Here is a 17,434-nt window from a genome sequence, read left to right as displayed (position 1 = left end):
AAAGCCAACGGCACGCAGTGTTCCTAAGTGGTCTCCATCCCAAGTACTGACTGCGCTCGACGCTGCTTAACTTCGGTGATCGGACGAGAACCGCTGTATTCAGCGTGATATGGTCGTTGCCGAGAGTGCTAGTTTATAATTCGAATTTAAATTAAGTGAGACAAATTAACCTTCATCATTTTAAAACAATAACAAAATGAAAACATGTTTGCTTTTTTCATATCTATTAAAATTTAAAAGAGGAAAAAAAAGTGAAAAAGCCAACGGCACGCAGTGTTCCTAAGTGGTCTCCCTCCCAAGTAGTGACTGCGTTCGACGCTGCTTAACTTCAGTTATCGGACGAGAACCGGTGTATTCAGCGTGATATGGCCGTAGCCGAGAGTGCTAGTTAATAATTTTAATTTAATTAACTTTCATCTTTATAAAGCAATAACAAAAAAGAAGATATGTTTGCTTTTTTCATATCTATTAAAATTTAAAAGAGGAAAAAAAGTGAAAAAGCCAACGGCACGCAGTGTTCCTAAGTGGTCTCCATCCCAAGTACTGACTGCGCTCGACGCTGTTTAACTTCGGTGATCGGACGAGAACCGCTGTATTCAGCGTGATATGGTCGTTGCCGAGAGTGCTAGTTAAAAATTCGAATTTAAATTAAGTGAGACAAATTAACCTTCATCTTTATAAAACAATAACAAAAAGAAGATATGTTTGTTTTTTCATATCTGGTGGAATTTAAGAGGAAACAAAAGTGAAAAAGCCATCGGCATGCAGTGTTCCCAAGTACTGACTGCGCTCGACGCTGCTAAACTTCGGTTATCGGACGAGAACCGGTGTATTCAGCGTGATATGGCCGTTGCCGAGAGCGCTAGTTAATAATTTGAATTTAATTAACTTTCATCTTTATAAAACAATAACAAAAAGAAGATATGTTTGCATTTTTCATATCGGGTGGAATTTAAAAGAAAAAACAAAAGTGAAAAACCAACGGCACGCAGTATTCCCAAGTCCTATTTGTCCCCCATCTAACCATACTAAAAACATTGAGCTACGACAAACAGGGGCCGAGTAATTAAGTTAAACGTAAACAAACAACCCGTCCATAGGAAATGCATTAGACTATAATTTGCAGGCCCATAACTCTGTGTCTACTAGAGATACGGGGATGTCCTTAGGATATGTTAAAGTCCAAATTGTCCCCCATCTAACCATTCTAAAAACATTGAGCTACGACAAACAGGGGCCGAGATATTAAGCAAAATGTTCGTCAACTTTGGTATCGTCTCACTTATTTTATTATGTTACTTATGATTTTTGCACAAAACTTTGAAGGCTCATAACTCTTGTTCTACAAGAGATACTGGGATCTCCTTTGGATATGTTATAGTACTCTTTGCTCCCCATACAAGGATACTTTAAACTTGAGGCTACCTCAATATCGTCGTCAACTTATTTTTTGTCTCACTTATTGTTAGAAGGTTACTTTTGATTTTTGAAAAAAAACTTTGCAGGCTCGTAACTCTGTTTCTACTGGAGATACGGGGATGTCCTTTGAGTATGTTATAGACCAATTTGTCCTCCATCTAGCCACACTAAGAATTAGGGCTACGACAAACAGTAGTCGAGTAATTAAGTTAATCGTAAACAAACAAACCCCTCCATAGGAAATACATTAGACTAAATTCTGGAGGGTCGTAACTCTGGTTCTACCAGAGATACGGGGATGTAAATAATGTCACCTTGACACAAATGTTCGGATAATTATAAAGATCTTTGCATGTTCCAAGCAAAAAAAAAAAACTTCGCGGTTTCGAACCTGTGGCCTTCCGGGAGTGAGGCGGATGCGATAACCGCTACACTAAAGATATGTTATTATTTTTAATCGAAAGAACAGGGTCAAGTAATTAAGCAATACGTGAACAAACAAACCCCTCCATAGAAAATGCATTAGACTATACTTTGCAGGCTCGTAACTCTGTTTCTACTGGAGATACGGGGATGTCCTTTGAGTATGTTATAGTCCAATTTGTCCCCCATCTAACCATACTAAAAACATTGAGCTACGACAAACAGGGGCCGAGTAATTAAGCTAAACGTAAACAAACAACCCGTCCATAGGAAATGCATTAGACTATAATTTGCAGGCCCATAACTCTGTGTCTACTAGAGATACGGGGATGTCCTTAGGATATGTTAAAGTCCAAATTGTCCCCCATCTAACCATTCTAAAAACATTGAGCTACGACAAACAGGGGCCGAGATATTAAGCAAAATGTTCGTCAACTTTGGTATCGTCTCACTTATTTTATTATGTTACTTATGATTTTTGCACAAAACTTTGAAGGCTCATAACTCTTGTTCTACAAGAGATACTGGGATCTCCTTTGGATATGTTATAGTACTCTTTGCTCCCCATACAAGGATTCTTTAAACTTGAGGCTACCTCAATATCGTCGTCAACTTATTTTTCGTCTCACTTATTGTTAGAAGGTTACTTTTGATTTTTGAAAAAAAACTTTGCAGGCTCGTAACTCTGTTTCTACTGGAGATACGGGGATGTCCTTTGAGTATGTTATAGACCAATTTGTCCCCCATCTAGCCATACTAAGAATTAGGGCTACGACAAACAGTAGTCGAGTAATTAAGTTAATCGTAAACAAACAAACCCCTCCATAGGAAATACATTAGACTAAATTCTGGAGGCTCGTAACTCTGGTTCTACCAGAGATACGGGGATGTAAATAATGTGACCTTGACACAAATGTTCGGATAATTATAAAGATCTTTGCATGTTCCAAGCAAAAAAAAACTTCGCGGTTTCGAACCTGTGGCCTTCCGGGGGTGAGGCGGATGCGATAACCGCTACACTAAAGATATGTTATTATTTTTAATCGAAAGAACAGGGTCAAGTAATTAAGCAATACGTGAACAAACAAACCCCTCCATAGAAAATGCATTAGACTATACTTTGCAGGCTCGTAACTCTGTTTCAACTGGAGATACGGGGATGTCCTTTGAGTATGTTATAGTCCAATTTGTCCCCCATCTAACCATACTAAAAACATTGAGCTACGACAAACAGTAGTCGAGTAATTAAGCTAATCGTAAACAAACAAACCCCTCCATAGGAAATACATTAGACTAAATTCTGGAGGCTCGTAACTCTGGTTCTACCAGAGATACGGGGATGTAAATAATGTGACCTTGACACAAATGTTCGGATAATTATAAAAAAAAACTTCGCGGTTTCGAACCTGTGGCCTTCCGGTAGTGAGGCGGATGCGATAACCGCTACACTAAAGATATGTTATTATTTTTAATCGAAAGAAAAGGGTCAAGTAATTAAGCAATACGTGAACAAACAAACCCCTCCATAGAAAATGCATTAGACTATAATTTGCAGGCTCGTAGCTCTGTTTTGTACTGGAGATACGGGGATGTCCTTTGAGTATGTTATTGTCCAATTTGTCCCCCATCTAACCATACTAAAAACTTTGGGCTACGACAAACAGGGGCCGAGTACTTAAGCAAAACGTTCAGAAACAAACCCCCTCCATAGGAAATGAGTTAGACTATACTTTGCAGGATCGTAACTCTGTTTCTACTGGAGATACGAGGATGTCCTTAGGATATGTTATAGTCCAAATTGTCCCCATCTAACCATACTAAAAACTTTGGGCTACGACAAACAGGGGCCGAGTAATTAAGCTAAACGTAAACAAACAACCCCTCCGTAGGAAATGCATTAGACTATATTTTGCAGGCTCGTAACTCTGTTTCTACTGGAGATACGGGGATGTCCTTTGAGTATGTTTTAGTCCAATTTGTCCCCCATCTAACCATACTAAAAACATTGAGCTACGACAAACAGGGGCCGAGATATTAAGAAAAATGTTCGTCAACTTTGGTATCTTCTCACTTATTTTTATTATGTTACTTATGATTTTTGCACTAAACTTTGGAGGCTCATAACTCTTGTTCTACAAGAGATACTGGGATCTCCTTTGGATATGTTATAGTGTTCTTTGCTCCCAATACAAGGATACTTTAAACTTGAGGCTACCTCAATATCGTCGTCAACTTATTTTTTGTCTCACTTATTGTTAGAAGGTTACTTTTGATTTTTGAAAATAAACTTTGCAGGCTCGTAACTCTGTTTCTACTGCAGATACGGGGATGTCCTTTGAGTATGTTATAGACCAATTTGTCCCCCATCTAGCCATACTAAGAATTAGGGCTACGACAAACAGTAGTCGAGTAATTAAGCTAATCGTAAACAAACAAACCCCTCCATAGGAAATACATTAGACTAAATTCTGGAGGCTGGTAACTCTGGTTCTACCAGAGATACGGGGATGTAAATAATGTGACCTTGACATAAATGTTCGGATAATTATAAAAAAAAAACTTCGCGGTTTCGAACCTGTGGCCTTCCGGGAGTGAGGCGGATGCGATAACCGCTACACCAAAGATATGTTATTATTTTTAATCGAAAGAACAGGATCAAGTAATTAAGCAATACGTGAACAAACAAACCCCTCCATAGAAAATGCATTAGACTATACTTTGCAGGCTCGTAACTCTGTTTCTACTGTAGATACGGGGATGTCCTTTGAGTATGTTATAGTCCAATTTGTCCCCATCTAACCATACTAAAAACATTGAGCTACGACAAACAGGCGCCGAAAAATTAAGCTAAACGTAAACAAACAACCCCTCCATAGGAAATGCATTAGACTATACTTTGCAGGCCCATAACTCTGTGTCTACTAGAGATACGGGGATGTCCTTAGGATATGTTATAGTTCAAATTGTCCCCCTTCTAATCATACTAAAAACTTTGGGTTACGACAAACAGGGGCCGAGTACTTAAGCAAAACGAAACGAAACAAACCCCCTCCATAGGAAATGCATTAGACTATACTTTGCAGGCTCGTAACTCTGTTTCTACTGGAGATACGGGGATGTCCTTTGAGTATGTTATAGTCCAATATGTCCCTCATCTAACCATACTAAAAACATTGAGGTACGACAAACAAGGGCCGAGATATTAAGCAAAATGTTCGTCAACTTTGGTATCGTCTCACTTATTTTTATTATGTTACTTATGATTTTTGCACTAAACTTTGGAGGCTCATAACTGTAGTTCTACAAGAGATACTGGGATCTCCTTTGGTTAGATGGGAGACAAATTGGACTATAACATATCCTAAGGACATTCCCGTATCTCTAGTAGACACAGAGTTATGGGCCTGCAAAATATAGTCTAATGCATTTCCTATGGACGGGTTGTTTGTTTACGTTTAGCTTAATTTCTCGGCCCCTGTTTGTCGTAGCTCAATGTTTTTAGTATGGTTAGAGGGAGACAAAATGGACTAAAACATACTCAAAGGACATCCCCGTATCTCCAGTAGAAACAGAGTTACGAGCCTGCAAAATATAGTCTAATGCATTTTCTCTGGAGGGGTTTGTTTGTTCACGTATTGCTTAATTACTTGACCCTGTTCTTTCGATAAAAAATAATAACATATCTTTAGTGTAGCGGTTATCGCATCCGCCTCACTCCCGGAAGGCCACAGGTTCGAAACCGCGAAGCTTTTTTTTATAATTATCCGAACATTTGTGTCAAGGTCACATTATTTACATCCCCGTATCTCTGGTAGAACCAGAGTTACGAGCCTCCAGAATTTAGTCTAATGTATTTCCTATGGAGGGGTTTGTTTGTTTACGATTAGCTTAATTACTCGACTACTGTTTGTCGTAGCCCTAATTCTTAGTATGGCTAGATGGGGGACAAATTGGTCTATAACATACTCAAAGGACATCCCCGTATCTCCAGTAGAAACAGAGTTACGAGCCTGCAAAGTATATTTTCAAAAATCAAAAGTAACCTTCTAACAATAAGTGAGACAAAAAGTAAGTTGACGACGATATTGAGGTAGCCTCAAGTTTAAAGTATCCTTGTATGGGGAGCAAAGAGTACTATAACATATCCAAAGGAGATCCCAGTATCTCTTGTAGAACAAGAGTTATGAGCCTCCAAAGTTTAGTGCAAAAATCATAAGTAACATAATAAAAATAAGTGAGACGATACCAAAGTTGACGAACATTTTGCTTAATATCTCGGCCCCTGTTTGTCGTAGCTCAATGTTTTTAGTATGGTTAGATGGGGGACAATTTGGACTATAACATATCCTAAGGACATCGCCTTATCTCTAGTAGACACAGAGTTGTGGGCCTGCAAAATATAGTCTAATGCATTTCCTATGGACGGGTTGTTTGTTTACGTTTAGCTTAATTACTCGGCCCCTGTTTGTCGTAGCTCAATGTTTTTAGTATGGTTAGATGGGGGACAAATTGGACTATAACATACTCAAAGGACATCCCCGTATCTCCAGTGGAAACAGAGTTACGAGCCTGCAAATTATAGTCTAACTCATTTCCTATGGAGGGGGTTTGTTTCTTTACGTTTTGCTTAAGTACTCGGCCCCTGTTTGTCGTAGCCCAAAGTTTTTAGTATGGTTAGATGAAGGACAAATTGGACCATAACATATCCTAAGGACATCCCGGTATCTCTAGTAGACACAGAGTTATGGGCCTTGCAAAGTATAGTCTAATGCATTTTCTATGGAGGGGTTTGTTTGTTCACGTATTGCTTAATTACTTGACCCTGTTCTTTCGATTAAAAATAATAACACATCTTTAATGTATCGGTTATCACATCCGCCTCACTCCCGGAAGGCCACAGGTTCGAAACCGCGAAGTTTTTTTTTGCTTGGAACATGCAAAGACCTTTATAATTATCCGAACATTTGTGTCAAGGTCACATTATTTACATCCCCGTATCTCTGGTAGAACCAGAGTTACGAGCCTCCAGAATTTAGTCTAATGTATTTCCTATGGAGGGGTTTGTTTGTTTACGATTAGCTTAATTACTCGACTACTGTTTGTCGTAGCCCTAATTCTTAGTATGGCTAGATGGGTGACAAATTGGTCTATAACATACTCAAAGGACATCTCCGTATCTCCAGTAGAAACAGAGTTACGAGCCTGCAAAGTATATTTTCAAAAATCAAAAGTAACCTTCTAACAATAAGTGAGACAAAAAGTAAGTTGAAGACGATATTGAGGTAGCCTCAAGTTTAAAGTATCCTTGTATGGGGAGCAAAGAGTACTGTAACATATCCAAAGGAGATCCCAGTATCTCTTGTAGAACAAGAGTTATGAGCCTCCAAAGTTTAGTGCAAAAATCATAAGTAACATAATAAAAATAATTGAGACGATACCAAAGTTGACGAACATTTTGCTTAATATCTCGGCCCCTGTTTGTCGTAGCTCAATGTTTTTAGTATGGTTAGATGGGGGACAATTTGGACTATAACATATCCTAAGGACATCGCCTTATCTCTAGTAGACACAGAGTTGTGGGCCTGCAAAATATAGTCTAATGCATTTCCTATGGACGGGTTGTTTGTTTACGTTTAGCTTAATTACTCGGCCCCTGTTTGTCGAAGCTCAATGTTTTTAGTATGGTTAGATGGGGGACAAATTGGACTATAACATACTCAAAGGACATCCCCGTGTCTCCAGTGGAAACAGAGTTACGAGCCTGCAAAGTATAGTCTAACTCATTTCCTATGGAGGGGGTTTGTTTCTTTACGTTTTGCTTAAGTACTCGGCCCCTGTTTGTCGTAGCCCAAAGTTTTTAGTATGGTTAGATGAAGGACAAATTGGACCATAACATATCCTAAGGACATCCCGGTATCTCTAGTAGACACAGAGTTATGGGCCTTGCAAAGTATAGTCTAATGCATTTTCTATGGAGGGGTTTGTTTGTTCACGTATTGCTTAATTACTTGACCCTGTTCTTTCGATTAAAAATAATAACATATCTTTAATGTATCGGTTATCGCATCCGCCTCACTCCCGGAAGGCCACAGGTTCGAAACCGCGAAGTTTTTTTTTTTTTGCTTGGAACATGCAAAGACCTTTATAATTATCCGAACATTTGTGTCAAGGTCACATTATTTACATCCCCGTATCTCTGGTAGAACCAGAGTTACGAGCCTGCAAAGTTTATTTTCAAAAATCAAAATTAACCTTCTAACAATAAGTGAGACAAAAAATAAGTTGACGACGATATTGAGGTAGCCTCAAGTTTAAAGTATCCTTGTATGGGGAGCAAAGAGTACTATAACATATCCAAAGGAGATCCCAGTATCTCTTGTAGAACAAGAGTTATGAGCCTCCAAAGTTTAGTGCAAAAATCATAAGTAACATAATAAAAATAAGTGAGACGATACCAAAGTTGACGAAAATTTTGCTTAATATCTCGGCCCTTGTTTGTCGTAGCTCAATGTTTTTAGTAAGGTTAGATGAGGGACAATTTGGACTATAACATATCCTAAGGACATCCCCGTATCTCCAGTAGAAACAGAGTTACGAGCCTGCAAAGTATAGTCTAATGCATTTTCTATGGAGGGGTTTGTTTGTTCACGTATTGCTTAATTACTTGACCCTGTTCTTTCGATTAAAAATAATAACATATCTTTAATGTATCGGTTATCGCATCCGCCTCACTCCCGGAAGGCCACAGGTTCGAAACCGCGAAGTTTTTTTTTGCTTGGAACATGCAAAGACCTTTATAATTATCCGAACATTTGTGTCAAGGTCACATTATTTACATCCCCGTATCTCTGGTAGAACCAGAGTTACGAGCCTCCAGAATTTAGTCTAATGTATTTCCTATGGAGGGGTTTGTTTGTTTACGATTAGCTTAATTACTCGACTACTGTTTGTCGTAGCCCTAATTCTTAGTATGGCTAGATGGGTGACAAATTGGTCTATAACATACTCAAAGGACATCCCCGTATCTCCAGTAGAAACAGAGTTACGAGCCTGCAAAGTATATTTTCAAAAATCAAAAGTAACCTTCTAACAATAAGTGAGACAAAAAGTAAGTTGAAGACGATATTGAGGTAGCCTCAAGTTTAAAGTATCCTTGTATGGGGAGCAAAGAGTACTGTAACATATCCAAAGGAGATCCCAGTATCTCTTGTAGAACAAGAGTTATGAGCCTCCAAAGTTTAGTGCAAAAATCAAAAGTAACATAATAAAAATAATTGAGACGATACCAAAGTTGACGAACATTTTGCTTAATATCTCGGCCCCTGTTTGTCGTAGCTCAATGTTTTTAGTATGGTTAGATGGGGGACAATTTGGACTATAACATATCCTAAGGACATCGCCTTATCTCTAGTAGACACAGAGTTGTGGGCCTGCAAAATATAGTCTAATGCATTTCCTATGGACGGGTTGTTTGTTTACGTTTAGCTTAATTACTCGGCCCCTGTTTGTCGTAGCTCAATGTTTTTAGTATGGTTAGATGGGGGACAAATTGGACTATAACATACTCAAAGGACATCCCCGTATCTCCAGTAGAAACAGAGTTACGAGCCTGCAAAGTATAGTCTAATGCATTTTCTATGGAGGGGTTTGTTTTTTCACGTATTGCTTAATTACTTGACCCTGTTCTTTCGATTAAAAATAATAACATATCTTTAGTGTAGCGGTTATCGCATCCGCCTCACTCCCGGAAGGCCACAGGTTCGAAACCGCGAAGTTTTTTTTTTTGCTTGGAACATGCAAAGACCTTTATAATTATCCGAACATTTGTGTCAAGGTCACATAATTTACATCCCCGTATCTCTGGTAGAACCAGAGTTACGAGCCTGCAAAGTTTATTTTCAAAAATCAAAATTAACCTTCTAACAATAAGTGAGACAAAAAATAAGTTGACGACGATATTGAGGTAGCCTCAAGTTTAAAGTATCCTTGTATGGGGAGCAAAGAGTACTATAACATATCCAAAGGAGATCCCAGTATCTCTTGTAGAACAAGAGTTATGAGCCTCCAAAGTTTAGTGCAAAAATCATAAGTAACATAATAAAAATAAGTGAGACGATACCAAAGTTGACGAAAATTTTGCTTAATATCTCGGCCCTTGTTTGTCGTAGCTCAATGTTTTTAGTAAGGTTAGATGGGGGACAATTTGGACTATAACATACTCAAAGGACATCCCCGTATCTCCAGTAGAAACAGAGTTACGAGCCTGCAAAGTATAGTCTAATGCATTTCCTATGGAGGGGGTTTGTTTCGTTACGTTTTGCTTAAGTACTCGGCCCCTGTTTGTCATAGCCCAAAGTTTTTAGTATGGTTAGATGGGGGACAATTTGGACTATAACATATCCTAAGGACATCCCCGTATCTCCAGTAGAAACAGAGTTACGAGCCTGCAAAGTATAGTCTAATGCATTTTCTATGGAGGGGTTTGTTTGTTCACGTATTGCTTAATTACTTGACCCTGTTCTTTCGATTAAAAATAATAACATATCTTTAGTGTAGCGGTTATCGCATCCGCCTCACTCTTGGAAGGCCACAGGTTCGAAACCGCGAAGTTTTTTTTTGCTTGGAACATGCAAAGACCGAACATTTGTGTCAAGGTCACATTATTTACATCCCCGTATCTCTGGTAGAACCAGAGTTACGAGCCTCCAGAATTTAGTCTAATGTATTTCCTATGGAGGGGTTTGTTTGTTTACGATTAGCTTAATTACTCGACTACTGTTTGTCGTAGCCCTAATTCTTAGTATGGCTAGATGGGGGACAAATTGGTCTATAACATACTCAAAGGACATCCCCGTATCTCCAGTAGAAACAGAGTTACGAGCCTGCAAAGTATATTTTCAAAAATCAAAAGTAACCTTCTAACAATAAGTGAGACAAAAAATAAGTTGACGACGATATTGAGGTAGCCTCAAGTTTAAAGTATCCTTGTATGGGGAGCAAAGAGTACTATAACATATCCAAAGGAGATCCCAGTATCTCTTGTAGAACAAGAGTTATGAGCCTCCAAAGTTTAGTGCAAAAATCATAAGTAACATAATAAAAATAAGTGAGACGATACCAAAGTTGACGAAAATTTTGCTTAATATCTCGGCCCTTGTTTGTCGTAGCTCAATGTTTTTAGTAAGGTTAGATGAGGGACAATTTGGACTATAACATATCCTAAGGACATCCCCGTATCTCCAGTAGAAACAGAGTTACGAGCCTGCAAAGTATAGTCTAATGCATTTTCTATGGAGGGGTTTGTTTGTTCACGTATTGCTTAATTACTTGACCCTGTTCTTTCGATTAAAAATAATAACATATCTTTAATGTATCGGTTATCGCATCCGCCTCACTCCCGGAAGGCCACAGGTTCGAAACCGCGAAGTTTTTTTTTGCTTGGAACATGCAAAGACCTTTATAATTATCCGAACATTTGTGTCAAGGTCACATTATTTACATCCCCGTATCTCTGGTAGAACCAGAGTTACGAGCCTCCAGAATTTAGTCTAATGTATTTCCTATGGAGGGGTTTGTTTGTTTACGATTAGCTTAATTACTCGACTACTGTTTGTCGTAGCCCTAATTCTTAGTATGGCTAGATGGGGGACAAATTGGTCTATAACATACTCAAAGGACATCCCCGTATCTCCAGTAGAAACAGAGTTACGAGCCTGCAAAGTATATTTTCAAAAATCAAAAGTAACCTTCTAACAATAAGTGAGACAAAAAGTAAGTTGACGACGATATTGAGGTAGCCTCAAGTTTAAAGTATCCTTGTATGGGGAGCAAAGAGTACTATAACATATCCAAAGGAGATCCCAGTATCTCTTGTAGAACAAGAGTTATGAGCCTCCAAAGTTTAGTGCAAAAATCATAAGTAACATAATAAAAATAAGTGAGACGATACCAAAGTTGACGAACATTTTGCTTAATATCTCGGCATCTGTTTGTCGTAGCTCAATGTTTTTAGTATGGTTAGATGGGGGACAATTTGGACTATAACATATCGTAAGCACATTTCCGTATCTCTAGTAGACACAGAGTTATGGGCCTGCAAAATATAGTCTAATGCATTTCCTATGGACGGGTTGTTTGTTTACGTTTAGCTTAATTTCTCGGCCCCTGTTTGTCGTAGCTCAATGTTTTTAGTATGGTTAAATGGGGGACAAATTGGACTATAACATACTCAAAGGACATCCCCGTATCTCCAGTAGAAACAGAGTTACTAGCCTGCAAAGTATAGTCTAATGCATTTTCTAAGGAGGGGTTTTTTGTTCACGTATTGCTTAATTACTTGACCCTGTTCTTTCGATTAAAAATAACAACATATCTTTAGTGTAGCGGTTATCGCATCCGCCTCACTCCCGAAAGGCCACAGGTTCGAAACCGCGAAGTTTTTTTTATAATTATCCGAACATTTGTGTCAAGGTCACATTATTTACATCCCCGTATCTCTGGTAGAACCTGAGTTACGAGCCTCCAGAATTTAGTCTAATGAATTTCCTATGGAGGGGTTTGTTTGTTTACGATTAGCTTAATTACTCGACTACTGTTTGTCGTAGCTCAATGTTTTTAGTATGATTAGATAAGGGACAAATTGGACTATTACATACTCAAAGGACATCCCCGTATCTCCAGTAGAAACAGAGTTACGAGCCTGCAAAGTATAGTCTAATGCATTTTCTATGGAGGGGTTTGTTTGTTCACGTATTGCTTAATTACTTGACCCTGTTCTTTCGATTAAAAATAATAACATATCTTTAGTGTAGCGGTTATCGCATCCGCCTCACTCTCGGAAGGCCACAGGTTCGAAACCGCGAAGTTTTTTTTTGCTTGGAACATGCAAAGACCTTTATAATTATCCGAACATTTGTGTCAAGGTCACATTATTTACATCCCCGTATCTCTGGTAGAACCAGAGTTACGAGCCTCCAGAATTTAGTCTAATGTATTTCCTATGGAGGGGTTTGTTTGTTTACGATTAGCTTAATTACTCGACTACTGTTTGTCGTAGCCCTAATTCTTAGTATGGCTAGATGGGTGACAAATTGGTCTATAACATACTCAAAGGACATCCCCGTATCTCCAGTAGAAACAGAGTTACGAGCCTGCAAAGTATATTTTCAAAAATCAAAAGTAACCTTCTAACAATAAGTGAGACAAAAAGTAAGTTGAAGACGATATTGAGGTAGCCTCAAGTTTAAAGTATCCTTGTATGGGGAGCAAAGAGTACTGTAACATATCCAAAGGAGATCCCAGTATCTCTTGTAGAACAAGAGTTATGAGCCTCCAAAGTTTAGTGCAAAAATCATAAGTAACATAATAAAATAAGTGAGACGATACCAAAGTTGACGAACATTTTGCTTAATATCTCGGCCCCTGTTTGTCGTAGCTCAATGTTTTTAGTATGGTTAGATGGGGGACAATTTGGACTATAACATATCCTAAGGACATCGCCTTATCTCTAGTAGACACAGAGTTGTGGGCCTGCAAAATATAGTCTAATGCATTTCCTATGGACGGGTTGTTTGTTTACGTTTAGCTTAATTACTCGGCCCCTGTTTGTCGTAGCTCAATGTTTTTAGTATGGTTAGATGGGGGACAAATTGGACTATAACATACTCAAAGGACATCCCCGTATGTCCAGTGGAAACAGAGTTACGAGCCTGCAAATTATAGTCTAACTCATTTCCTATGGAGGGGGTTTGTTTCTTTACGTTTTGCTTAAGTACTCGGCCCCTGTTTGTCGTAGCCCAAAGTTTTTAGTATGGTTAGATGAAGGACAAATTGGACCATAACATATCCTAAGGACATCCCGGTATCTCTAGTAGACACAGAGTTATGGGCCTTGCAAAGTATAGTCTAATGCATTTTCTATGGACGGGTTTGTTTGTTCACGTATTGCTTAATTACTTGACCCTGTTCTTTCGATTAAAAATAATAACATATCTTTAATGTATCGGTTATCACATCCGCCTCACTCCCGGAAGGCCACAGGTTCGAAACCGCGAAGTTTTTTTTTGCTTGGAACATGCAAAGACCTTTATAATTATCCGAACATTTGTGTCAAGGTCACATTATTTACATCCCCGTATCTCTGGTAGAACCAGAGTTACGAGCCTCCAGAATTTAGTCTAATGTATTTCCTATGGAGGGGTTTGTTTGTTTACGATTAGCTTAATTACTCGACTACTGTTTGTCGTAGCCCTAATTCTTAGTATGGCTAGATGGGTGACAAATTGGTCTATAACATACTCAAAGGACATCCCCGTATCTCCAGTAGAAACAGAGTTACGAGCCTGCAAAGTATATTTTCAAAAATCAAAAGTAACCTTCTAACAATAAGTGAGACAAAAAGTAAGTTGAAGACGATATTGAGGTAGCCTCAAGTTTAAAGTATCCTTGTATGGGGAGCAAAGAGTACTGTAACATATCCAAAGGAGATCCCAGTATCTCTTGTAGAACAAGAGTTATGAGCCTCCAAAGTTTAGTGCAAAAATCATAAGTAACATAATAAAAATAAGTGAGACGATACCAAAGTTGACGAACATTTTGCTTAATATCTCGGCCCCTGTTTGTCGTAGCTCAATGTTTTTAGTATGGTTAGATGGGGGACAATTTGGACTATAACATATCCTAAGGACATCGCCTTATCTCTAGTAGACACAGAGTTGTGGGCCTGCAAAATATAGTCTAATGCATTTCCTATGGACGGGTTGTTTGTTTACGTTTAGCTTAATTACTCGGCCCCTGTTTGTCGTAGCTCAATGTTTTTAGTATGGTTAGATGGGGGACAAATTGGACTATAACATACTCAAAGGACATCCCCGTATCTCCAGTGGAAACAGAGTTACGAGCCTGCAAATTATAGTCTAACTCATTTCCTATGGAGGGGGTTTGTTTCTTTACGTTTTGCTTAAGTACTCGGCCCCTGTTTGTCGTAGCCCAAAGTTTTTAGTATGGTTAGATGAAGGACAAATTGGACCATAACATATCCTAAGGACATCCCGGTATCTCTAGTAGACACAGAGTTATGGGCCTTGCAAAGTATAGTCTAATGCATTTTCTATGGAGGGGTTTGTTTGTTCACGTATTGCTTAATTACTTGACCCTGTTCTTTCGATTAAAAATAATAACATATCTTTAATGTATCGGTTATCACATCCGCCTCACTCCCGGAAGGCCACAGGTTCGAAACCGCGAAGTTTTTTTTTGCTTGGAACATGCAAAGACCTTTATAATTATCCGAACATTTGTGTCAAGGTCACATTATTTACATCCCCGTATCTCTGGTAGAACCAGAGTTACGAGCCTCCAGAATTTAGTCTAATGTATTTCCTATGGAGGGGTTTGTTTGTTTACGATTAGCTTAATTACTCGACTACTGTTTGTCGTAGCCCTAATTCTTAGTATGGCTAGATGGGTGACAAATTGGTCTATAACATACTCAAAGGACATCCCCGTATCTCCAGTAGAAACAGAGTTACGAGCCTGCAAAGTATATTTTCAAAAATCAAAAGTAACCTTCTAACAATAAGTGAGACAAAAAGTAAGTTGAAGACGATATTGAGGTAGCCTCAAGTTTAAAGTATCCTTGTATGGGGAGCAAAGAGTACTGTAACATATCCAAAGGAGATCCCAGTATCTCTTGTAGAACAAGAGTTATGAGCCTCCAAAGTTTAGTGCAAAAATCATAAGTAACATAATAAAAATAAGTGAGACGATACCAAAGTTGACGAACATTTTGCTTAATATCTCGGCCCCTGTTTGTCGTAGCTCAATGTTTTTAGTATGGTTAGATGGGGGACAATTTGGACTATAACATATCCTAAGGACATCGCCTTATCTCTAGTAGACACAGAGTTGTGGGCCTGCAAAATATAGTCTAATGCATTTCCTATGGACGGGTTGTTTGTTTACGTTTAGCTTAATTACTCGGCCCCTGTTTGTCGTAGCTCAATGTTTTTAGTATGGTTAGATGGGGGACAAATTGGACTATAACATACTCAAAGGACATCCCCGTATCTCCAGTGGAAACAGAGTTACGAGCCTGCAAATTATAGTCTAACTCATTTCCTATGGAGGGGGTTTGTTTCTTTACGTTTTGCTTAAGTACTCGGCCCCTGTTTGTCGTAGCCCAAAGTTTTTAGTATGGTTAGATGAAGGACAAATTGGACCATAACATATCCTAAGGACATCCCGGTATCTCTAGTAGACACAGAGTTATGGGCCTTGCAAAGTATAGTCTAATGCATTTTCTATGGAGGGGTTTGTTTGTTCACGTATTGCTTAATTACTTGACCCTGTTCTTTCGATTAAAAATAATAACATATCTTTAATGTATCGGTTATCACATCCGCCTCACTCCCGGAAGGCCACAGGTTCGAAACCGCGAAGTTTTTTTTTGCTTGGAACATGCAAAGACCTTTATAATTATCCGAACATTTGTGTCAAGGTCACATTATTTACATCCCCGTATCTCTGGTAGAACCAGAGTTACGAGCCTCCAGAATTTAGTCTAATGTATTTCCTATGGAGGGGTTTGTTTGTTTACGATTAGCTTAATTACTCGACTACTGTTTGTCGTAGCCCTAATTCTTAGTATGGCTAGATGGGTGACAAATTGGTCTATAACATACTCAAAGGACATCCCCGTATCTCCAGTAGAAACAGAGTTACGAGCCTGCAAAGTATATTTTCAAAAATCAAAAGTAACCTTCTAACAATAAGTGAGACAAAAAGTAAGTTGAAGACGATATTGAGGTAGCCTCAAGTTTAAAGTATCCTTGTATGGGGAGCAAAGAGTACTGTAACATATCCAAAGGAGATCCCAGTATCTCTTGTAGAACAAGAGTTATGAGCCTCCAAAGTTTAGTGCAAAAATCATAAGTAACATAATAAAAATAATTGAGACGATACCAAAGTTGACGAACATTTTGCTTAATATCTCAGCCCCTGTTTGTCGTAGCTCAATGTTTTTAGTATGGTTAGATGGGGGACAATTTGGACTATAACATATCCTAAGGACATCGCCTTATCTCTAGTAGACACAGAGTTGTGGGCCTGCAAAATATAGTCTAATGCATTTCCTATGGACGGGTTGTTTGTTTACGTTTAGCTTAATTACTCGGCCCCTGTTTGTCGAAGCTCAATGTTTTTAGTATGGTTAGATGGGGGACAAATTGGACTATAACATACTCAAAGGACATCCCCGTGTCTCCAGTGGAAACAGAGTTACGAGCCTGCAAAGTATAGTCTAACTCATTTCCTATGGAGGGGGTTTGTTTCTTTACGTTTTGCTTAAGTACTCGGCCCCTGTTTGTCGTAGCCCAAAGTTTTTAGTATGGTTAGATGAAGGACAAATTGGACCATAACATATCCTAAGGACATCCCGGTATCTCTAGTAGACACAGAGTTATGGGCCTTGCAAAGTATAGTCTAATGCATTTTCTATGGAGGGGTTTGTTTGTTCACGTATTGCTTAATTACTTGACCCTGTTCTTTCGATTAAAAATAATAACATATCTTTAATGTATCGGTTATCGCATCC

General features: G+C 38.7%; 3 pseudogenes; all 3 read right to left on the bottom strand.

The window, feature by feature from the left end:
• Window positions 1–2: 2 nt before the first annotated feature.
• On the bottom strand, window positions 3–121 carry LOC149670482 (5S ribosomal RNA; annotated as a pseudogene).
• Window positions 122–258: 137 nt separating this feature from the next.
• LOC149670481 (5S ribosomal RNA) lies at window positions 259–377 on the bottom strand (annotated as a pseudogene).
• A 122-nt stretch (window positions 378–499) lies between these two features.
• On the bottom strand, window positions 500–618 carry LOC149670480 (5S ribosomal RNA; annotated as a pseudogene).
• Between the last annotated feature and the right edge of the window lie 16,816 nt (window positions 619–17,434).

This window comes from Phalangium opilio, unplaced genomic scaffold (assembly GCF_054372755.1).
Source record: "Phalangium opilio isolate 3A_F unplaced genomic scaffold, DU_Popi_V2 ptg000054l_1, whole genome shotgun sequence".
Classification (NCBI taxonomy): domain Eukaryota; kingdom Metazoa; phylum Arthropoda; class Arachnida; order Opiliones; family Phalangiidae; genus Phalangium; species Phalangium opilio.
The sequence above is the reverse complement of the archived record's forward strand: the minus strand, read 5'-3'. Positions and strand labels throughout refer to the sequence as shown.